Here is a 24266-nt window from a genome sequence, read left to right on the forward strand (position 1 = left end):
AAACCGAAGGATCTCAAGGAAGGTGATTTCAGTTTGGATGCAGACTGTGAATACATGATCTGCATATACAGCATTAGAGACAATGCAGATCAAATCAATTTTCAAGAACAATTAACTACATTTAAAAGTCACATTTGGAAAAAATCAATTGTTCAGGGAATAGTTTTTATTGGTGGAAGAAATATTGGAGAAATATGTATCCCATTTAAACATGAGGGTTTCTGAATCTCACCCTTTTCCTGAAATAGTTCATACTGCATGTCTAGAAGAGTGGTCCACTGCAGCTTCTTCCACTGGTAGGAGCTATCCTACATGACTGACATCACCCAGGCACACTGGGAGCACATTTGTGCTGTTAAGATCCTGAGGACAATCACACTGGGTCAAACAACACCCACCTGTATCCTGTTCTTCCAGCAGTGGTAGATGCTCAGGCAAGGCCACAGATACTTCCTTTAGACCTCAAAGCAAGGTATTATCTTCCACTGTTCCCTCTGTGCCCTTGTAGTCATGCTACCTCCCCAGCCTCCCAGCTCCTTTCCCTTCACTTCATCATGCTACCTTCCCCCACTTTTTACTCCTCCCAACAGATTTCTTTTCACTGGGACTTAGCAAGAGCTGTATAGAGAGCTGTTCCTCCCCATCACTTGCCTCTTAAGACTCTTACTTAGGGAAAAATTAAAAGAAACACGGCAAGTACACAGTAACCCTTTCCCTAGTGTGCCGCCCCGGCAATAAAGAGTCCAAGGACTTCTGGAGCTGGAAAAAAAAAAATCTGTGTTAACACCATTATGTTCAATATCTGCAGCTGGTCTTGTTCTCTTATTCCTTTTCCTTATTCTTTCTGCACTTCTGTCCTCTACAGCATCTTCTGCCAATGAGTTCTGCCACTTCCTTATGCCCTCCCTGGGAGAGTACTTTCCTTTTCAAAGCCACTCTTCATCAGAAGAACTTGATGAGTAGGCAATGAGCAGACACTCACTGCTGACTCTCTCCAATCCATCCATGACCAAGTGTGTACCACATCCTTTCCTCAGCTTGTAAGAGAAAACTGAAGAATCTCAATTTGTACCTCCCTCAAATGGAAACAATTCTGTAGCAATCCTGAAAAGCCTTCCCCATACCTTCTCCAACAACTGTCTCCTCAGAGGAGAGAGGTGGCGAGATTTTGCAGATCTGCACACAGCCTGCAGGCACACCACAGTTTATCCTATGGCATGATGACATTTGCTGTGTTTGCTCACAGCTCCTTTCCTACCAATTTCTAACACTTGATTTGATTTTTAACCATTTCTGACATTTCCAGAAAAGTCTCCAGGGTAATACCCGAGCAGTAATTACTGGGAGCTTAATTTTCTTGCAGTACATACACTAGAGGGATTTTTTCCTCCTATCCTATTGCCTTCCCTATCCCAATAAGTAAAATACTGTCAAGTATCAATATTTTTTATGCCTGATCATAAGCCCCAGCCTGTTTATCTTCAAACCACTGTACTCTACCTTGCTATCATTTTGGTGTCCCCTCAGAGCATAAGAGAGACCTTAAAAGAAAGGGGCTCAGTGGGAGGTCCAGTCTCCATTGCAAGTTGAGTTGCTGCTATGCAGCATCATAAGCCAAACACCAGAGAGACAGGAAAACTAACAGCCTCTCAGATTGCTTCCAGCTGTTCTGAGTAATACCAGTTCCTTGTCCATCTCCCATCAGTAGTGCTGAAGGCAGCTTCAAATAACTCAGTTAACCTGCCAGAGAAACAGGGGAGGAATATTCACATGGTCAGTAAAGTCCACATGTGCAGAGCTGTACCTCTCCATACATTGTAGCATCAGTTTTCTTAATTATCTCATTTGACCTCCTGCATAATAAGCCATGGAACTTGATTGAATTATTTCATGTTCCAATTAGCATATAATCTTTCAGACAAGCATTGATTCTTTACTTAAAGATGTCCAACAGATTTCACAACAGGTTGGCATCAGCAGTATTCAGAATCAGAATTCATGCAGCTTTTACTGTTGCTGCTGACATTTCTTATGGTTTTGTTTGCTAGGTTTAAGAGTCCTCTAATTCTAGTTTTGGTTCCTGTTAACCTTTGCTAAGCTAAGGAGACTAAGCTCCAGGACTCTCACTATAAATCTTACTTTCTAGCCCTTCTGTCACTCTGATGGCTCTTCTCCCATCTCCCAATTTCTCAGCATCCTTTGGAAGGACATTCTATATTTTGACATGCTCGAATAGCAGAACCACCCTTGCCAGCATAACAGCTGCTCTACCCTCACTGAAAAGTCCTTACTTTTACTCGTTTTTCAAGCAGAGCTGTAGAAGTTCTTGCGATAACAGCAGCTGGAGCTTGCATTCAGCTCATTGAACTTTCCTCATACCCTGCATACCACCACCTCTTAAGTCTCCATTATTTCCCAGGCTGCTACATCAGTTTGTTCAGCCAGGTCCCCTGGTCAGTGTCTGCTCTCTCAGGTTAGATTAGGGTCATCTAATCCAATGATCACCCTCTGATGACTGATAACTGATTCCTAGCAAGGAGTAAGAGACCCTGGCAGGCACATAGCCATACCTTCCTAGGATACTCTTCACATCCACCAACTTCCACCTTAGGGACTGCCAGAGCCAGTGCCTGCTCCACTACATGGCCGAGAGACCAACCTTCATCTTTTTACTGTACAAAGCAAGAGAACTTAAGATCTTTATTTTCCTCATTTTTAAGTGACATTTTAAGCAATAAGTAGAAATTAATACATATACACTGGAGCAATATAGTGAAAGAACTAAATTGCATTTTAAAGTTCTCTTGAGGACAACTCTGCAGCCTTCAAAAAGCAGTTAGATTAACCACAGGAGATCAATCTTCATAAGAGTGCTACTTCAAAAAAAAAAAAAAGATTAAGCTTTCAATTTGTTTTAATCCAAGTCTTACAGTTTAGCAGGACTCCTTCAAAACATAACAAAACTTGACCAACTACATATTCTTCATGTTTCATCTTCCATGTAAATTATACTGAAGCACTTGACTAAGCTTAGGATGTTTCAGCATGAAGTTCCCTTTAGCCTTGGGCACACATGAAGTCCTAAGGTGGTTCAGTGTTAGGGGAAAAGAGTATACCAGATTACAGTAGCTCTAAGCTTGCTATGTGAGCTAAACCTGAAAGTAGGATTATTGTAAGGATTATATTATTGGAAATCAGTACATTTATCAAATGTTCAGAAACACCATGTTTTATTTAAGAGTGGATAACTGAAATACATGAAAAGAAAATGGAGTTCAGTTTACTGTAAACTTATGAGGTCATCATGAGCACTAGGGGTCCAGCCATGATACCCTAGGACCATACAAGTGCTGCTGGTTCTGAGCACCACGAATTTCTCTTGCAGACTGCCTTAGCTATTGCAAGAGCCCTCTACAGAGATTTACCAAGTGTAGCTCTTAACATAAATGATTTAAAACCTTGTTATTGTGTCCAGTTAAAAAGAGCATGCTGGATTTTATCAGAAAGCCTACTTTTCTAGCTTTGAATCAGCAATTAGAAAATTAAACCCAAACCAGCAATGGAAAAATAAGTAGCAGTGGCCAATTTTGAGCAAGTTTGACAATAGTATTATAATGTCCTTGAGGACATTATATTTGTCACAGGTTTCATGAGACCAGGCAGCACTGGAGAGGCAGGCATGTATTAATGACCTCCTAGAGCTAAAGGCTGCAGCAAGAGCTCATGCCTGCAAGGCAACAGCAAACCCCAGCAGGAGAAGAGGCTTTGTTCCCAAGTCCCAGAGATTTTAACACAAGTTTCAGGGTGAGGTTCTTCACTGCTGTTTTTATGTAGTTACTATCCCATTCCCAGTGCCTACATTTCTCACAAGACTCAAGAGTTTCAGCCCTTCCATAACTCTGTTTCCTGGAATCATGAAGTAGTAGGAAATATCTTTTTCACTTAAAAGGAATGTGAACTCTTGCTATTGGACAGGTAGATGCAAAACACTACAAAGCAAGTAAAATCCAGTCTCTCCCTTAGTGTGGGAAATAATTTTGAGGGCCTGAGAAACTGGTATTGGCAATGTTGTCTTTCATAAAGTATAAAAGAAATGTTAAAACATTATTTTTTTTCTGAAATAATGGAGATAAATGAATATTTGCACATTTAAAGTGATCTTGGCTTATTTATTGCAGTTCTCATCCCTTTACCCAAACTGAAGCAACCTAGGAAATCATCTAACTACTTCGTTATCACAAAATATTTTTCTTTAAGAAAAAGATCAGGGCTATGATCTTACTGGCATCACAGAGACACAGTGGGATGGCTGCTATGACTGGAGTGTTGGAATGGAAGGATACAGACCCTTTAGGAAGGACAGGCAGGAGAGACGAGGAGGGGGTGTCACCCTCTATATCAGTGACCAGCTGGAGTGCATAGAGCTCTGCCTGGGGATGGATGAAGAACCGACCAAGAGCCTATGGGTCAGGATTAAAGGGAGGGCAGGGACAGGTGACATTATAGTGGGGGTCTGCTACAGGCCACCCGACCAGGAAAACCAAGCATATGAGGGCCTCTATAGACAGATAGAAGCAGCCTCACTTTCACAAACACCGGTCCTCATGGGGGACTTCAACCACCCCGGTATCTGTTGGAGGGACAACACGGCAGGGCATAAGCAATCCAGGAAGTTCCTGTAAGACATTGGTGATAACTTTCTTCTCTAAGTGATAGAGGAGCCAGCTAGGAGAGGTGCTATGCCAGATCTTGTTCTCACCAACAAGGAGGGGCTGGTGGGGAATGTGAAGCTCAAGGGCAGGCTTGGCTGCAGTGACCATGAAATGGCAGAGTTCAAGACCCTTAGGGCAGCGAGGAAGGTGCACAGCAAGCTTGCTACCCTGGACTTTGGGAGAGCAGACTTCAGCCTCTTCAGGGATCTGCTTGGTAGGGTACCATGGGATAAAGCACTGAAGGGAAGAGGGGCCCAAGAAAGCTGGTTAATGTTCAAGGGTCACCTCCTCCAAGCTCAGGAGCAATGCATCCCAACAAAGAAGTCAGGCAAAAACTCCAGGAGGCCTGCATGGGTGAACAAGGAGCTGCTGGACAAACTCAAACACAGAAAGGAAGCCTACAGAGGGTGGAAGCAAGGACAGGTAGCCTGGGAGGAATACAGAGAAATTGACTGAGCAGCCAGGGATCAGGTTAGGAAAGCCAAAGCCCTGATAGAATTAAACCTGGCCAGGGATGTTGAGGGCAACAAGAAGAGCTTCTATAGGTACGTCAGTAATAAAAAGAAGACTAGGGAAAATATGGACCCTCTCTGGAAGGAAACAGGAGACCTGGTTACCCAGGATATGGAGAAGGCTGAGGTACTCAGTGACTTTCTTGCCTCGGTCTTCATTGACACCACTCAAGTTGCAGAAGGCAAAGGCAGGGACTGGGAGAACGAAGAACCACCCACTATAGGAGAAGAATAGGTTCAAGACCATCTGAGGAACCTGAAAGTGCACATGTCCATGGGACCTACTGAGATGCATCCATAGGTCCTGAGGGAACTGGCAGATGAAGTGACTAAGTCACTATCCATCATATTTGAGAAGTTGTGGCAGTCCAGGGAAGTTCCCACTGACTGGAAAAGGGGAAACATAACCCCCATTTTTAAAAAGGGAAAAAAGGAAGACCCAGAGAACTACAGGCCAGCCTCACCTCTGTGCCCAGCAAGACCATGGAGCAGATTCTCCTGGAAACTATGCTAGGGCACATGGAAAATGAGGTGATTGGTGACAGCCAACATGGCTTCAGTAAGGGCTAACTGTGCCTGACAAGTTTGGTGGCCTTCTACAGTGGGGTTACAGCATTGGTGGATAAGGGAAAAGCAACAGATGTCTTGTGCAAAGCATTTGACACTGTCCCACACAACATCCTTATCTTTAAATTGGAGAGACCTGGATTTGATGGAGGGACCACTCAGTGGATAAGGAATTGGCTACATGGTCACACTCAAAGAGTTGCAGTCAACAGCTCAATGTCCAAATGGAGACCAGTGATGAGTGGTGCTCCTCAGGGGTCAGTATTGGGATCAGCGCTGTTTAACATCTTTGTCAGTCACATGGACAGTGGGATTGAGCGCACCCTCAGCAAGTTTTCTGACAACACCATGCCGTTTGGTGCAGTCAACACACCGGAGGGAAGGAATGCCATCCAAAGGGACCTTAACAGGCTTGAGAGGTGGGCCCGTGCAAACCTCATGAAGTTCAACAAAGACAAGTGCAAGGTCCTGCACATGGGTCAGGGCAATCCCAAGCACAAATACGTGCTGGGCAATGAGTGGACTGAGAGCAGCTCTGTAGAGAAGGACTTGGGGGTATTAGTGGATGAAAAACTAAATATGAGCCAACAACGTGCACTTGCAGCCCAGAAAACCAATCACATCCTGGGCTGCATCAAAAGAATTATGGCTAGCAGGTCAAGGGAGCTGATTCTTTCCCCTCTACTCCACTCCTCATGAGACCCCACCTCAAGTTCAGCCTGGAGAAGAGGAGGCTCCAGGGAGACCTTATAGCAGCCTTCTAGTACCTAAAGGGGGCCTACAGGAAAGATGGGGAGGGACTCTTTATCAGAGAGTGTAGTGATAGGACGAGGGGTAACTGTTTTAAACTGAAAGAGGGTAGATTTAGATTAGATATTAGGGAAAAAATTCTTTACTGTGAGGGTGGTGAGGCACTGAAACAGGTTGCCCAGAGAGGCTGTGGATGCCCCATGCCTGGAAGCGTTCAAGGCCAGGTTGGATGGGGCTTTCAGAAAGCTGGTCTGGTGGAAGGTGTCCCTGCCCATGGCAGGGGGGTTGGAACTAGGTGATCATTAAGCTCCATTCCAACCCAAACCATTCTATGATTCTATGAAGATTGCAAATACAAGCCAGAAGCCCCAGGGATTTGTCCTCCAGGAGATATAAGCCCTCTGTCCCAGCAGTACATTTTTAACAATTGACTTTCATTTAATCTTACCCAATAGCATGATATTTTAAACATTTATATGTGAGCAATTTGTGGCATACAACCTCTTTATGAACACTGGCAAGAAACATTACTAGTAACCACTCCAGAGAGGACGTTACCAAGTATCACCAATCAGTTTGGCAAGTGGTACTAGCTTCTCTATAGGTCTATTACTTGCCAGATGTTGGTACTGTATTCCCACAAGCACTTCAGTACATCGCAAGTATCATTTCTATTCTACCTATAATTTTTTTCTGATTAAATATTTAAATGGTGACAGATTTTTAGATTAAGGTATTTGCTTTTTAATTCATACATTATAATTTAAATAATTCAGTCAGCGTAGCTGGAGCCAACAGGTCAGCAAAAGGTCTTGGGCAACTTAAGCAAACCATGAGGCTGTAAACCAAAGCACAGCTTAGGAGAAAGGGGAAAGGATGGCCCAGCACTAATACAACTTCTTTATCAGCAAATTCTTTCCACCACCTCCTAGGACTACCTCAGATTTGTACCTTCTTTTACTACTGCCTTATTTACATGTTTCAGTTAAAGCTGATCACAGAAGTCTAGTGATAGTCAAAAAAGGATTTTTTTTAAAGCACACCCACAATAGATATCTATTTTAAAGCCAGATCTCAGGAGGACTTGCTTGGCTATGACTCACGTTAGTCACTTCAATCCAGCGCAGCATTACATTTGCATGCCTTGGCTTTGATGCCACCACTTTACCTGCAGTAATGGAAAACAGACTCTACAGTGATAACATTGGATTATAGGCAATACAAACTGTGAGGCTTCCTAGCAATAGAAAACATTTAGGACTCAGTGCAAACAAGGCACACAACAGAAGTTTAGCAACCAAACCCAGCTCTGGAGTCCTCAGCACAGGAAAGACATGGACCTGTTGGAGTGGGTCCAGAGGAAGGCCACAAAAATGATCAGAGGGATGGAACACCTCTCCTATGAGGACAGGTTGAGAGACTTGAGGTTGTTCAGCCTGGAGAAGAGAAGGCTCCAGCGAGACCTTACTGCAGCCTTTCAGTTCTTAAAGGGGGCTTCTAAGAAAGACGGGGACAGACCTTTTAGTAGGGCTTCCGCAATAGGACAAGGGGTAATGGTTTTAAACTAAGAAAGGGTAGATTCAGACTAGATATAAGGAAGAAATTTTTTACTTTGAGGGTGGTGAAACAGCAGAACAAGTTCCCCAGAGAGGTGGTAGATGCCCCATCCCTGGAAACCTTCAAGGTCAGGTTGGGTGGGGCTCTGAACAACCTGATCTAGTTGAAGATGTCCATGCTCTTTGCAGGGAAGGTTGGACTAGATGACCTTTAAAGGTCCCTTCCAACCCAACCTATTGTGTAATACCCCAAAATGGCAAATCCTGAAAAATTCACCCCAAAATTGCCTAACACCCACCAAAAGGATCTGGGCCCTTGTAAGGAAAGCCTCAAATGCATTTCAGCAGCGGAGAGGCTGCTGCCTTTTGTAAAATACCTAGGTGGCTACAGCATTCACCCTGGAAACCAGAGATCCAGGTCCATTTGGCTTTTTTTTTTTCCTGACACAGTTTCCAGCCACCTTGCCCCAGGCTTCAGCTTAGCAGTACATGGAGATGCTCCCCACTCCTCCAGAGGAAGCTGCATTGCTGTGCAGCAATGAGCACAGAACCACCGGGCCAGCAAGAAGAGTGGGTGACAGCATGGTGAGAGCACTGAGCTTGAGGGGAAGACCTGTGTTAAAGCACAATCCTAGCTTGGGCTGCAACTAATTAATATTTTAGTGCAAAATAAGTAGCTCTGGAAGCAGGGATGGGAACCCAAGCTTCCAGCTTGATAGATGTCATATCCAAGAGATTAGTCATGATTTCTCTTTTCTATTTCCCTCTCACAAGCACCTCTCCCTACCTTTCATAAGAGTGAGAAAAAGCAGCTTTTAGAGAAAGGATAGTTGTGGCTGTGATTACCCAGGAGGTACCAACAACTAGGATGAGAAGTGAAGCATCGAAGCTGCAGGATTCAGAGCTCAGCCCTGCACTTAACACATCCTATTTGGTACCTCCAGACTGGTACATATTGATTTTTCAGTAGCTCCCAGCTCACCATGGTGGCAGTCATGAGCTCCTCCTTGCAGCACAACCTTCCCTGTGTCAGACCCCATTGCAGGGCTTTAAAATACACTCCAGTGTTTTGGGAGTCCTCCCCTACAATGCATGCCACTTGCCCAAGGTGGACAAAAAGAATGACAAGATCTTGTTGGAAAGTCCTAGGGAACTGTTCCTCCTTATTCCTTCTGCCTGTTATAAAGTCTTCTCAAGCCTTTCTTTTTCTTCCTTGAGTTACATGCACTGTACATATGCTGTCAACACATGAAATGTATACTTGGTTTTGCCATCAGAATGGCAGGCTGATAAACTTCAGAAAAATTGGCTCTTTGCCCATCTAACACATGTTCCTTTCCAGCCAAGAGCATTCTTGAGACTAGTCCTTAATCCCTGGGCAGAGGAAAACAATACTGTGTATAATTATCAGGCTGTAAGTCAAAGATGGACAACCTCCTACTGTTCATCTTTGTGCCCAGCATGCAAACAGGAGGTGGCAATCTGCCCACCTTGCACAGGCAGTAAGCCTCAGTCTGCCACTTTAACTCACTATCCGGTCTACCAAGCTAGCAAAGGCTTTTGTGTTCAAGAGGAGGAAAGATGTTCCTTTTCCCTTTTAAAGGGATATGAATTAAAGATCAAGGCTGTATCCTCTGGGTTGTATTTCTTCTGTGAAAGACCATATTAGGCTTCATCAAATAGACTGAAAAAGACCTAATAAAACCAAAGCCTTCCAGTTGTCTTAACAGCAGATGTAAAACAAATGTGCAGAGTGCACCCCTATTTACTTAGCAGCATGAGACCAGGTTGATAACAGGAAAAAGTTAAATGGGAGAAAAAGAAATTTGTGTAGCTTGCTGCATTTTACAAGTTAGCAGTACACATTGATTCAAAAGAAATCTAGAAAGTTTAGCCAGATATCAAAGGGATCACAGAAAAAGTGGGAATTATTGCCTATTTAAATAAAACAGAAGATCAAAGTATTTCCAAACAAAACACTCACAAATACTGTCAAGATTTGAGAATTAATTTAATTCTTAAAATTACATAATTATAAATTATCCATGCACATGAATTATACTTGTAGTTAAGAACTACTCTTAAAACAGGCATAAAAAATGACCAGAAGTCTTTAAGAATAAAAGCCAGACCCTTGGAACACAGTATAAAACTTAAGTACCTGAATGAACCACTAAAAGAAAAGGAGCAGAAGCATTTAGGTACCTAAAACCCCAGAGGCATTTGAGATCTCCTTTCTTAAAGTTTAACTTTCCATCCAGACAACATAGCATTTCCCATCGCCCAGCAGAGGTAGGTATGTGGAGAGTGCCAGCAGCCTCAGAAAGCCTCTTCCATGCCCCAGAAGCATATATGACTAGGTGGCAAACAGATCATAATATGCTAAGAAAAAAGCTTGTTTTAAAAATAGCTTCTAAACCGCCTTGCAGCTTGCCTTTAAGTAGATTTAAGATCTATTTAAAAAGCCTACCAAGTGCAACTCCCACATATCATGTATTTCAAAGGTAGCTGAAAAAAATATACTGCCTTCTTTCAGCCCAACATTTTCTGTCTCAGATCTGAGATTATTACATTTCTGTGGAATTTCACAGGCACAGAAGTCTAGGATAGACTAGTCCTGCCCTGAACCATGCAGTCTGTGCCCATGCTGACTCACCTGGACAGCTTTCCCATTCTAGACTTGAAGCAGTAGATATGAACTTAGGTGGACAGTTGATATCAGTGTTCCAGCTCTTATATTTCTCAAAGCCTTTAACATTCACAGTTTTTCTTAAAGCTGCAGCTCTTGCTATGGAAAATATCAGCTTTCTGTTTTTATTTTAAGGATTGTATTTTTTTTTTGCCCTTATTTGCAAGAGAGAGAAGGCAGGACAAGCCAAATTAACATGATTTATGGTCTGAAAACCGAAGTCAAACAAAAGAGGGGAAAGTACATATATTTTTAAACTCACTCATGATTTGTGAGGCTGACTCAGTTCTCACAAACACTTGATTAGCAGTGAAATTGAAATATGATTATCAAAGTACTATCTGAAAGGAAGACAGAGAAACTACTGCTGGTGAGTTTAATTAGATTTCCTGGAAGTGTTCGCCTTTCTTCTCAACTCTAGACATTACACTTGTTTCATCAGAAAAAAAAGCACAGCTTTCCTTCCCCCAAAGATTAGCAAGTTTCTCACAGAAATGTTTAGTCAAGAACAAACACTAGGCTCTTTCCTACCCAGTTGCCATCTCTTTTCTACCCAGCCCCAGGGCTACTCCTGGAATTTCCTAATCTCTGCATCCTTACTGGAAATACAAGCAGGAACATTTCACAGCCTACTCAGCACTCAGTGCACTTCCAGACACTTCCCTGCAAGCAGCAATTGAGATTTTCTGCCCTGAGTCAGCCCTTGTAATAACCCACAGTAGATGTCCCTAGATTTTGAGGGGAACACTGTGGGCCCCCCTCTATTCCAACACTGGGTGCTCTATCCCATCCCCATGCTTTTGAGGTGTTGATACAACAACTCCACTGGTAGAATTAGTCCTCACTGCAGCTGTGGAGGCTGCCCAAGTGAGCAAGGATAACCCACATGAAATGAGCTTAGCCTGAAGCAGCTCCACTGAAACCAGTCTGCAATACAGCTGAGAAATAAAGCCCCAGCTTCAAGTTTTGTACATGAGTTATCCCAATAAGTTTGGCTCTGGTAAATTACTGCTCCACAAGCTACTGTACAGGATTTAGCACATCTGATCTGAAATGGTACCTCTGGCTGCTGATACAATTGCTTCCTTAAGGCAAACAAATTAAAAATTTAAAAAGCCCTGAATCCGAAATAAGAAAGAGGAATCTGAGTCAGAGATGGTTTTTACTATTGAACTCTGCCTGGGCAGAGACTCTTTCCTCTTATTTGTCTAAGTACTTATAGGAAAAAATAATGCAGTGTTACAGCATCTGCATGGCTTTCACTTATATAAAATAGGTATCCACGCACCTCACTTCCTGGGCAGCAGTACTTTCTTCTTCCAAGCAGATTAATAGTCTTAAATCAGAAAACTGAGAATGGTTTCAAACTGAAATAATCCAATCGCTTCCACAGGAATTACCAGACTACCATAATACACAAGTATGGCATTAACAGTTTATTTTTTGAAGGTCCTGCAAAAAGGAGCTGTCAAAACAGAAGATAAAGTATCCAACAAGACTCGGTGATGTCCATAGAGATGTGACAGATGATCTTCAGATGATACTTTGGAGTCACAGGGTCTCTGCCAGCACTTCCAAATAATATTACATTCAAATTACATTGCATCCATGAGCATCTGCACATTCCTGATCATACCATTCAAGAGGGAAGCCTTTTACCCTTCCCAAAGCTTAAAGCATGTTGGATTATTCTTTGAAATCTTTTTATTTATTCATTTTAAAGTCCCTCCTCCACAAACATACTGCTGCCAATTTTCTTTCATCTTGGCCAAGTACATCTTAACTGATAAGTAGAGCAGAAGACCACATCTGCTGCTTTAGAATATTCAGTTATTAGAAATAAAGCCAGACCCACATGGGGTGACAGCCAAGACCTAGCAGGTTTTTATCACCAAGTCAAAACAGAAATTGCTGCAAGTTAACAGGACAGTTTTAGGTTTCCAAAAACCTGAATATATTTAGCTTTTATCCAGCCAATTCAAGTACTGAAAAAAGATTGATGCTAGGGATCTCCCCCACTCCATTTTTTAATGCCTGTTTTCCTAATGCCTTCTTTGATTTGATTTTTAAACTGTTGCTATTATCAGCTCTCCTGGGTATAAAGCTAACCATGTTCATATGTCTCCAAAGCTATCATTTTAGCAATTGTAGGAGTTGTGGTAAAGTGTGGATTTTGAAACATGCACATTTTTAAAATAATCAAGTTCTCTTCTCCCTGACCTTTGCTTTCCTAGATTTCACAATAAGGTAGAGGTTGCCTGCTTAGTGTTATTCTGTTAAAGCTAAGAAATCACGCAATCCCTCTCAGTAATTATATCCTAAACGCATCTTAAGAGCCAACAAGTTGTAATTTAAGTTACAATATCATTTTCAATTGTACTATCACCCTGAAACTGTGGGTTTTGTGGCTAAAACTTCTCTAACAAAATAAAAGGCATCTATTCTCTGCCTTGCCGGTAGAAATGCAATGCTCCTTTTAAAGCAACAACTCAAGTTCACATTGCTTGAGTTACAAGTTCAGGAAGACTGTGGGTCAGGCTCTCTCCCCTCCCCTGCTATATGGTACAGATGTGCTGATTCATGTCCTTGATTAGAAGGCCTCTCCCATGCCAACAGTCAGCTTCATCTGTTCTCCCCTTGGTCCTTCTAACTTTGAAAACCATGTTTCAGGGAGCTTTAAACTTGTGCCAAAGTGCTGGCCAGCACAGGGTAGAACAGTGACCCTGTTTAGAATTGTTGTCCTGTGGAAATAAATCCCTCCAGCTTGCCAGGCATCCAGAAATCATTTTTAACACAAAGACACTGAAGTGAAAATAAGGACACTTTACTACAGTGCAAAGCTTAACAAAACTAGTTACTGTGTTTAGAAACAGGTACCCAGAAAGAAATGATAAACCATGTTATATTAGCTACCAGTACCATGCAGGAGTTCTGCACCAGAAAATCCTTTCACTTCGCTACCAGAGTGCTTACATAGGTTTGCCAAGCAGTATTTGATCCAAGACCTAGGCTCAGGCTATCCTTGTTGGAAATCAAGCCTGAGCTGAGCACAGCAGCAGTCTGTCCCCATGGTCCTCCCCCAAATCCCACTTTAACACAAAGCCTTCCCTCCTGCTCATCCCTCCAGGGCTTCCCATAACTCATTTAGATGATACTTTTAATGCTTGTGCAAGAGAGTGTTGACTTAAAGATAAAACAAAGTCATCCATTGGGATAGGTATCATCTCGGAAGACAGTAAACAAACCATTTATTGAAAGTGAATGAAATTCCTAACTCCATACTTGGCTGTAAAAAAAAAAAATCCATGAAGTTACACTCCATCTCTAGATTGGTGGGAGTGAGAGTGCAAATCTTTGTTTGGAACATGATTCAGGAAGTAATAAGCTGCTCTTGTTGTGCTAAGACCTAAAGCCTATTTTAGGATGGAGAACTAACATCATAGCAGTTCAGAGATGAAAGCATGCCTGATGTGAGCATCCTTTGAACATGGCCTGTAGGATATTGACTTTTCAAGTACAAGATACATACTTCTGCTTTTCTCTTCCTGCATAACCTGGGGCATGTGTTGCTTATATGTAATGTTGAGAAATGTTTCATTGGGATGCATTCAGAGGATTCATTTCCACCTTGTCTGTGAGATTTGGTGTTATCAGAATACTTGGGCCTACAGCCATTCATGTTGGCTAGATATAAGTCAGGAAAAAACAGACCAGTACTCCATCTAATATACTAATCTCTATCTAGATGAGCTGTATCTCTTAAGCAGCATTAAGTGTGTTTAGACATATCCACATAGGTTCTGTGTTTCTTTAATTAACACTACTAATGAGGTAATTCTCTGGCAATACTATAATGCATAAATATACACTGTAGCATCATTTGCTGGGAAAACCTCAAGTGGTTTGAGGGGTAAGGGATAGATGCTGAGTGCCCAAGAGAACAGAAACCTGATCCTCTACTCCGCCTGTGATAGGTATGACAGAAAGTAACAGAAAGAATACCCTGTTCAGTAGGATCTCTCTCCACTGTAGATGGATAGGTCCAACTGCATCAGCAGATTTAGCATGCACATTAAAACACCAAACTGGAGGAATGAAGTGGGTGCCATCCAGAAGGACCTTGACAGGTGAGCCCATGCAAACCTCATGAAGTTCAACAAGGACAAGTGCAAGGTCCTGCACATGGGTCAGGGCAACCCCAAGCACAAATACAGGCTGGGCAGAGAACAGATTGAGAGCAGCCCTGAGAAGGACTTGGGGGTGTTTGTTGACAAGAAGCTCAACATGACCCAGCAATGTGCATTTGCAGCCCAGAAAGCCAACCATACCCTGGGCTGCTTCAAAAGAAGCATGACCAGCAGGTCAAGGGAGGCGGTTCTGCCCATCTAGTCTGCTCTCATGAGACCCCACCTCAAGTACTGCGTTCAGCTCTGGGGCCGCCAACAGAAGAAGGACATGGACCTGTTGCAGCAAGTCCAGAGGAGGGCCCCAAAGATGATCAGGGGGCTGGAGCACCTCTCCTGTGAAGACAGGCTGAGAGAGTTGGGGTTGTTCAGCCTGGAGAAGAGGAGGCTCCAGGGAGACCTTATAGCAGCCTTCTAGTACCTAAAGGGGGCCTACAGAAAAGATGAGGAGGGACTCTTTATCAGGGAGTGTAGTGATAGGACAAGGGGCAATGGCTTTAAACTGAAAGAGGGTAGATTTAGATTAGATGTAAGGAAGAAGTTTCACTGTGAGGGTGGTGAGGCACTGAAACAGGTTGCCCAGAGAGGCTGTGGATGCCCCATGCCTGGCAGTGTTCAAGGCCAGGTTGGATGGGGCTTTGAGCAACCTGGTCTAGTGGAAGGTGGTCCCTGCCCATGGCAGGGGGATTGGAACTAGGTGATCTTTAAGGTCCCTTCCAATCCAAACTACTCCATGATATGATTCTGCTGCCCCTGCTCTCAGCAGAAGGCAATGCAGACAGACAAAGCAACAGTATATTTAATGGCCCCACCAAACTGAGTGGAATACATCAAAGACCTAGCAATGGAAATGAAGCAGTAAGAGCAGGACTTGGAGATACAAGGAAAGTTAAAACTGTTCTTCCCTAGAAACTAGCAAAATGATTTGAAGTATCAAGAATCACTGAAAGCTTCAGTGAACAAATATGAACATTACAGTACAGCCAGAGTTTCTACTTCTGTATTTATCACCTGTAAAATATACAAACCCCAGGTATTACCAAAATAGATAAGAGAACCTGTAGTAAAACCAAAGATCATTTCACAACAGGTGTCTAAAGATATAACTTTGAAACAAGAACTTTCCTAAAACAGAATCACAGAGATAATGCACCTACCTGAACACAAGAACAAGAACTAAAGCTAACCGAGGAAGCCCACAACTTCCCCATTTAAGATTATCATCATAACATCCACATATGTTTTTCAAGGCTCTTTTACACAGATACACCTAAAATGTCATTTGAGAAGCAAACTGCCAGTGGCATATCAACTGCCTAGTTACTAGCAGTGTTTGTGCCTTGTCTAACTCAACAGGAGCACAGTTTCAGAAGCTGGAGGCCCATCCTGTGAAGCCCTCTGCACAGAAGTAACCCCACCAGACTCCCTGGAGCTCTTTTCCACTAGACAGAACAAGAACCTGTTGAAGAGAAGCAGCAACCACTTGACTGAAATAGGGAGAGCAGTGGCAATACAAAAAGCTGCCCAGAGATCTAGGGAAGTCCTGCAGCAGCATCCCCAGCTGCACCACCGTGGTCCTGACACTAGCAAATACAAAATCCTGACCTCATTCCACTCCAGGTTAGATGCTCTTAATGATCATCTGCACTGTATGATCACACCCCTTATATGTAAGTCAGTTATTTGTTCAAGTCATCCCCACTGTGCAACCTAGATGTCACCATCTCTTGTTTTCAGACCCACAGTATCCTTGGCATGCTAACAGAGGAGTGAAGCCTACACTTACAGTCACCATTTCAGACTTATCACTTAGAAAAGTCAGGCAAATACAAACCTCCATATTTATAGGCAGAGTAGTTGAATGATTTGACTGCAGCCTGCTCATGTCAGTAAGGATTTGCAGGATTAGACCACAAATGTTACCTTACAGAGAAAAAAATGCAATCCTATAATCCACTTTTGCTAACATTAGGAAAAAAGGAAAATAGGGGCAGGGAAAAATGCCTGTACTCGCTCCTGTTCCTCAGTGATAAGAGTGTCCTGCTTCTTGCTTCCATGGAAAAAGAACAAGCTGTCCATCTTGGGACAGAAGATTGAGATCTGAACTCTGTTCATGGCTATCAGACTTTCTGCATTACCTCAGACAACTCACTTATGTCTTTCCATGCCTGAGTATGCTCATTGGTAAATTGAGATTCAATTCAAAATCCACACTATTCCCTTTCTAACAAGGATATGAACATATACCCATAGAAAGTACTGAGCAACAGTTAACAGTTCTGGACAAAACCCGGGAAACACCTACTTAAACTCAGTGAGTGGAGCCTGCCCCCTTAGAGTATTTCAAGTTGATAAGCATCTTTCATTGCATTTTTCATATATCTTCCATCTGAGATTCCAGGAATACTCATAACTCCTGGACAAAGTTCAGCTTTTACAAGACAGCCATGAACAAGGACCTCAATTTTCTCCTTGCAAGAAAAAGATAGATGTTAAATCACTTGAAGATTACAAAAATAAGACTACGTAAGACAGGAAAACACTTCTGTAGGCCAATCCTGCCTGTAGTGAGGTCTCTAGCAGAGTTCCCACATCTCAGGGGCATCAGACCAGATTCTTAAAAGGTTTCAGATTCCATTTCAGTATTCAGCAAATCACGGAGTTTACTACAGCCTGAGTGGTGCTTGATCTTTGAGAAAAGATGATCTACAGACACCTAGTGTTTTGTATTCTCTTCTGAAACCAACATCAATGCAGGAGGGACTGTTGCCTGCTTAGACATATAAAGTGGAAGCTGTTTTGAAATGGTAAAGTGATTTCAAAAGTACTCAAGTTTGATTCTTTTAGATTAATTTAATTTTTATTTAAATCTCCTTTCACTATATTACCATGTTGAAAAAATCTTGCACCAAATTATCTTTTACTGTAGTCATTTCCCAAGTTTGTTCTTAAAGATGCCAGGTTTCTCAGCTGAACACCAAGGAAAGCAGGCTGGCCCTATGTCCCAGTTTAATTGTAGTTCTTTTAAATTAGTACTTGTAGCAGGAGAAGCAACTATGAAATTAATAAATCCAGAAATTCATGAAGTAACTATAGGCTTTCTGAAAAACAGTGCGAGTGATTCATTGCTTTAGTTAAACTACTTATCATTAGCTCAAGTGGCAAAAAAATGAAGACAGCAGCTGGTGCTTTAAAATCTTAAAAATGCCAAAGATAAGGCAGCAATTGGTCTCCTGGGAAAGGAACTTGACTGTAGCATTCCCTCCCTCAAGGATTCAACTTCTAAAACCCCGAGAACAAAAAAACACATACTCTTCTGGGAATGTCTAACTCTGCATTCTTTTGATAAGGCAAACTTTTTACTTCATTTGGGTTAAACTGGGGAGTTAAAAAACCACACATCACATTTTTACTCTTCTACTTTAAAATGCAGTCTGTAGGTTCAAAGAAGGGAATGCAATCACTCAAAATCTTCCAAGACCTTTCAGAATAGAATATATTAGAACATTACAAAACAGATGCTCAGTATCTAAAGCAGTTTAGAGCACAAAACCTAGAGATTAAAAAACCTAAGATGTTTATGTAGATTATCACAGTTCTAAAAATAAAGCCATTTTTCTCTTAATGAGCCTGAAGCAAGGGGCTATCTACCATTATTGTAGCTCTTCTTTCTACCTGTTGCTACTGGCCAATAACTTTGGGGATCTAGTCCTCCTAGTATGCAACACCCATCCTGGTGTACCAACTGTTCACATGATTGGACATTACATTTCATTATCCCAGCCAAGAAAGCCTTTACTTCTTGAGAGGTTCAACTTCTGAAAAAAACAACAAAAAAAGGAGGATTTGTACCATTTTGTTACAGTGAGAGAGAATGTTTAAGTTGATAAACACCTTCCTTTCCCCCCCTCCTTCCTCAAGGAAGATATAAAATACCTATTTCTGCAGCAAGTTTCAATTAAAAGGCACAAAGAAAATTTGACTGAGACATCTAGGAAACATAACAGCAAGAAGTTAAGATGCATAAAACCAATTAGCAAGTATCCACTGTTAGCTAAGTGCTTCCCATTAAGCATTAGAGCTTAGTACCTTATTGTTATTAAAATACTTCCATCTATATTTATTCTAGTCTAATAATAGAAGAGACATTTCTATTAACAAGCATCTAAGCAACTCTAGTGAAGTTACTTAAACCAGCATTTCCACATGATTACAAGCAGACCAAAGGGGGAATTGGAAGCCAACAGTTGATTTGTCCAGTTTTACCACACCTAGTACTCATTCAAATCCTATTTCATCTGGCCTACCACTTGGCTAGGTTTGGTAATTCACAAATAGCTTGTAGGAACTCATCTCTGAAATTTTTACTTGTCTGCTAAGTTTGGTTACATTGGCCAGATGTTTCTTAAATATTAATGGAAAAGCCAAGTGGAGAAGAGATGAACACCTTGAAAAGCTATCTCATTGAAAAAACAGACCAAAGTCAGAAGTAAGACTTCAGATCTCTTCTTGCATAAATAAGTCACATTCTCCAACAAACTGATAGACACATTGCACCAAACCACAGAAATTGAAATGCATCCTATTTGTTTCCTTAAACAGAGTTGAGGTAACGCTTAGAAAACTCCAAAATGCAAGACTACTTGACAAAACAGTTGCTGAGATGTCTACACCAAACATTCATTTCAGCCAGCATCCTGACTAACAGCACACAGGTTTACATAGCCACAGATGAACCCAAGAACCAGGTAAGTATGTCATAACCTATCTCCAGGCTACTCACTCAACTTCCCAGGTACAGTGAGCCACAAGAACAGGGCTGATCCACAAAGATTAGCCTGGAGCTGAGGACAACCCCAGTGAGCAAAGCCAGGCTGGTGACAGGGTCCGTCAACAGCAAAGACAACGCAAAATGATGAGCCAGGCACAGCACCCACAGCAGCTGGAAAGAGGGCTACTGCACAGGTCCCAATTCCATCCAGGGCAGAGGACAAAAGGCAGGAGCCAAGACAAGCTACCTGCAGCATAGAACAAAGGTCCAAAGCAGGAACAAAAAAAGTCTCCCCCCTGGGCTTAAATAGGGCTTCTGGGCCAAAAGGCAGAGGGTTTTTTGGGAAGCTCAGGTGGGGCTCATCTGGGCCATTAACACTAATCCGGGCCTTCAAGGCCTCGCCTACAGTCAATCTTAATTTGCTTTCTCTGTGTCTCTTTTGCTTTTGTTATAGTATAGATCTTTGTTGTCCTCTCCCACAGTCATCTCTTCTGATACCTAAAGAATCATTCTTCCTGTAGAAATTGGGTAATTATCCTTCTCACCACTCCCTGAGCCTTCTCCAACTCTGTATCCCCCTGAGGTGGAGAAAGGAGAGCAGAACTTCACATGGAGACAGAGATGCTACAAACTTATACAGGGCATAATTATTACTTGATGTTTTGTTCTCCAAGCCTTTTTGATAATTCCAAAACATTTGGATTTTGCTGGTTTAGTCACTACTGAGCACTGAACTGCCATTTTGATAGGGCTGTCTATTGAAATCACACCAATATCCTGAATAACAAAAATCTAGAACCCTTTTTTTATGCACAAAGTTAGGATTGCTTTACTTCCCTTTGCATTGAATTTCCTCTGCCTTTTGTTGCTGAGCTGTACAGTATTTTGCGGTACTTCTGCCTGTCTTCCTAGCTAGCCCTCATGATTACTACCTTGACTAACTGAGGATCTTTGGCAAAATGGCTTCCCTGGCTATCCACTCCCCTTTTCTGACCGTAGGATGTATCTGCCTTTCAGACCATCCAGACTGGGAGGGACCTCATGGTAAACATATCTGGTAGGATGGTTGCAAGAAGTCTCCACCAGCAGCAGACCTGACTCCTAGCCCCGCATCAGGCTCTGTGGGCTGCCCAGCACACTGCGGGCCTGGTAGCAAGGGATGCAGTGGGGACAGGAGTGATGTGACACAGAGCAGGTACAGACTGGGGTACTCATAAAAGGACGTAGTATCTTTGCCTCTTAGTGTGTTAATCCACCTCTGTATTGTCACCATTTTGGTAGAAATGGTATGTCTGGCTGGCAGGCAGAGGTGTAGGAAGGAGACATTTTTGAGCTCTGCTATATATAGCACAAGTCTGAGGAACTGTTGATATTAATCTCTATCCCAGCAGCAATTTTCCTGCAGTGGGGGAAGAGAGAAGTTTGGGGGTCATGCAATTCTCAGGATATAATGCATACATTATACCTCCTTACTTGAAAACTTCAAGTTTGGCTTTAGGCTTTACCCTGGAGAAAGCCTGCTCCACATCTCTTATTCTCACCCATCCTCTCCCTTTGCCTATTTCTTTCAATCCTTGTTTCCATGGATCAATCTCTTTGCCAACAGGCATTTACAAGTTTTGGCTTGCGTAGGCAGCTCATCCTCTCTTCCAGGTATCAGTGTGAACACATAGGGCCTCCCCTCTAAACTTTCACCTCTCCTCTTCCAGCTGAGGATTCATCCACAGATGGTCCCCTTCAACAGCAATGAAACACCTACAGCCCCAGCTCCCAGCCATTTCTGTTGTCCCTGCAGCGCTCCAGGCTTCTTCAGTGCTATTTTAGGAGTGATTATCGTCCCCCCCTGGGCTTCCCATGTCTTTGAAGGTAGGCACAAGAAGAAAAAATTCTTCCATTCCCCCACAGCTCTCATTTGCTCTTAGGCTTCTTGGAGTTTTCAGCCTTTTGTCTGTGTCAGCCCGTTTTCCTCCTCAGTCACAGCAAACAGTCTGCTGAATACTTCCTTTTCACCACAGGTTGCAAAATGCCTGCCCTGTTGAGGACATGTAGTCTCCAAGCAGACTACAGACTACAGCCCAAACCCTGTAATTTACAATTTGTGGTCAAACACACCACCAAGCAACATACAAAATATCATGTTAGTCCTCACCCCCTGCAAACACTCACCCTTGCAGAGAAGGAAATACTCTTTCCTCACAAGAAGTCCTACCTAAGCTTCTGACTTTGTTGGCTGTCCTGGTCACTGGGGTCTTCTCTGGGAAGGCAGTACATAAAATTATTACAAGCACTGCAGAAATACATACATTGGCGTGGCTATCAGCAGCTAAGCCAAGGCACACAAAGACCTGCTAGGTATGTGGAATATTTCTTTTACTCAAGTCTAGTGCATTAGAAGTTCAAAGGCAAAAAAATTGCCACTTTTGCATCTGTTGAGAACAGCCAAGCAAAAAAATGCCAGAAGCAGATCTTATACTCAGAGAGCAGAAAGCTGTTCTGCAACATCGCCCATAATCATGCTTCTCAGCTGATCCTACCCAAGCGCTGGAAATTGATGTTCATAACATGAAGAGACACAGAATGAAAACAGTCAAGAAGTCATAGGCTGAAAAAAGAGAAAGTTAATATGCTCCTGCTCTTCTAGCTCTCAGGCAGTGTAGTCCTGCCATGAAGATGATCTGATAGTTCATTTCCTTAACAAATAATAACAGAAATCTCTCTTTACTGGTCATCTCTTTCCCAATCCTGGCAATGCTGATTTTTTTAATAGTGCATATGCTCAAACACAAGGATTTCTCTACTCTCTTTCAAAGGCTACTTCAGGATTGAGAAATCTTACAGAATCTCAATCTCCATTATCTTTATTAATTTATTTTAATTTTTCCAAGTTCTACATCGCGTATCAATTAAATAGAGTATCTCCTATCTAAACAGATACAATCTTCACATTACCTCTTTACTTCTCTTGCCAGAGCACTATGCTATACATATTGGATGCTTCCAATAGAAAAGATTTTAAAGGAATTTATTCTCAAAAATTTCTTAGGTATTTTAAATTATGTTTTTCTCTTTCATAAACTGCCTTAAGTTTAAGCAACATTTCCCAGCTGAAAAAAGTAGCTACTATTACTGCTGCAGGTTTGGTTTCACTTTGCTATTCAGAAATTGTAGTATTAGGAGTGGGAACAGAACTCAAACATGCTGTCCACTGTTATCCTTACATCTGTTATCAGGAACAATGTCTGTGATGAATTAAATAAATCTTTTATTTTAAACACAAAACCACACAAAATTATCATCCATCTGCTTGAGAGATTGCACTGCAATTTTCCTCTCTGAGATGGCAGCTTTTGGTCAGGCATTGTAACTTTTACTTTTGCTGTCCCATAAATAATGTTATCCTTTGCTGACAGCATTCCTGAATATAAGAGAAATGGCTTTACACACATCTTATAGGCAGCCAACACAATCAGGAGCCACTACAAGAATGGAGAGGGCAATGTTTGAAGACCTGATCATACACAGGGCTTATTAACACAGTTTCTATCCAGACATCATCATGTTTATGATGAAGGCTTAAAGAAGACACGAAAAAGACATATCGTTCCTTCCATAAGCAAAAAGTTATGTATCACATAAAGCTAATTCAGCTGGACTGTGAAATAGTTCCTGGGACTAGAGAAAAAATAGCATGCAAAGTGACGCTCTCCAGACCTCCCCTTTGTTCTTTGCTCTTTGCTGCAGCCACTTTCCCTTCAGTGTGGAAGCTGAGTTGCAGGATGGGTGCAGAGGAGAAGAGAATAAGAACTAGAGGAGCATCCTCTTCTATTACTTCAAAACAGTAAGGCGGTACCATCCCTGTGGAGCTTAATGTCCTCCGTGACAGATGCCCAAGCAGGAGACTTTATCTCTCGACACATTATCTCTGAACAACCAACCAGGTGGTTATTTCACTGACAGCTTATGTTCATCTCTTGTTCATTTGCTGAGTAAGCTGTCAGAAATATAACCCTCTGATGCTGTGAGCCATGCCAAGTCAAAACAGTCTTCTGCTCTAATATGAAAAGGGGAGGAAGTATTTTCTTGCTCTTCTCTTTTTTGATAACTACTTTTATTTCATTGGTATTTCATAAAAATTAGTGATGGGCAGGGAAATTTGTACGCTTACAACCTAAGCAGCTGCAGGACCCATCAAATCACATGTTAAGTTCAGGCTATAATCAGTTGGAAAAAGCTGTTTAACAGATACAGAGGTAGAGATACAGGTAGTTCTGTGGGCCAGTATCAGGAGAGAAAACTAATGGAGCAGAGACTGCAAGCTGCTGAGAGATTTTACTGCTTCTTTAAACCAAGGCTGCTGTTTGTTTATTATGAACACAATCCTGCAAGGCAAAAAGTACCTTCCAAGACATGTTGAGCACATTCATTATCACCACTGTCCTACCTGAACTTCTCCCAGGTAGGTTTTTTGGGAGTGAAGGAGATGCCACCTCAGGAAACTAGAAATGGGCAAAGTTTATCCCTGTGG

General features: G+C 42.2%; 1 protein-coding gene across 1 annotated transcript in view; it reads right to left on the reverse strand.

Annotated features, from left to right (window-relative positions):
- Window positions 1-24266, reverse strand: part of HECW1 (HECT, C2 and WW domain containing E3 ubiquitin protein ligase 1) — a 359806-nt gene that overhangs the window by 297506 nt on the left and 38034 nt on the right. The gene's annotated exons all lie outside the window — the stretch shown is intronic.

This window comes from Haliaeetus albicilla, chromosome 2 (genome assembly GCF_947461875.1).
Source record: "Haliaeetus albicilla chromosome 2, bHalAlb1.1, whole genome shotgun sequence".
In the NCBI taxonomy this organism is placed as follows: domain Eukaryota; kingdom Metazoa; phylum Chordata; class Aves; order Accipitriformes; family Accipitridae; genus Haliaeetus; species Haliaeetus albicilla.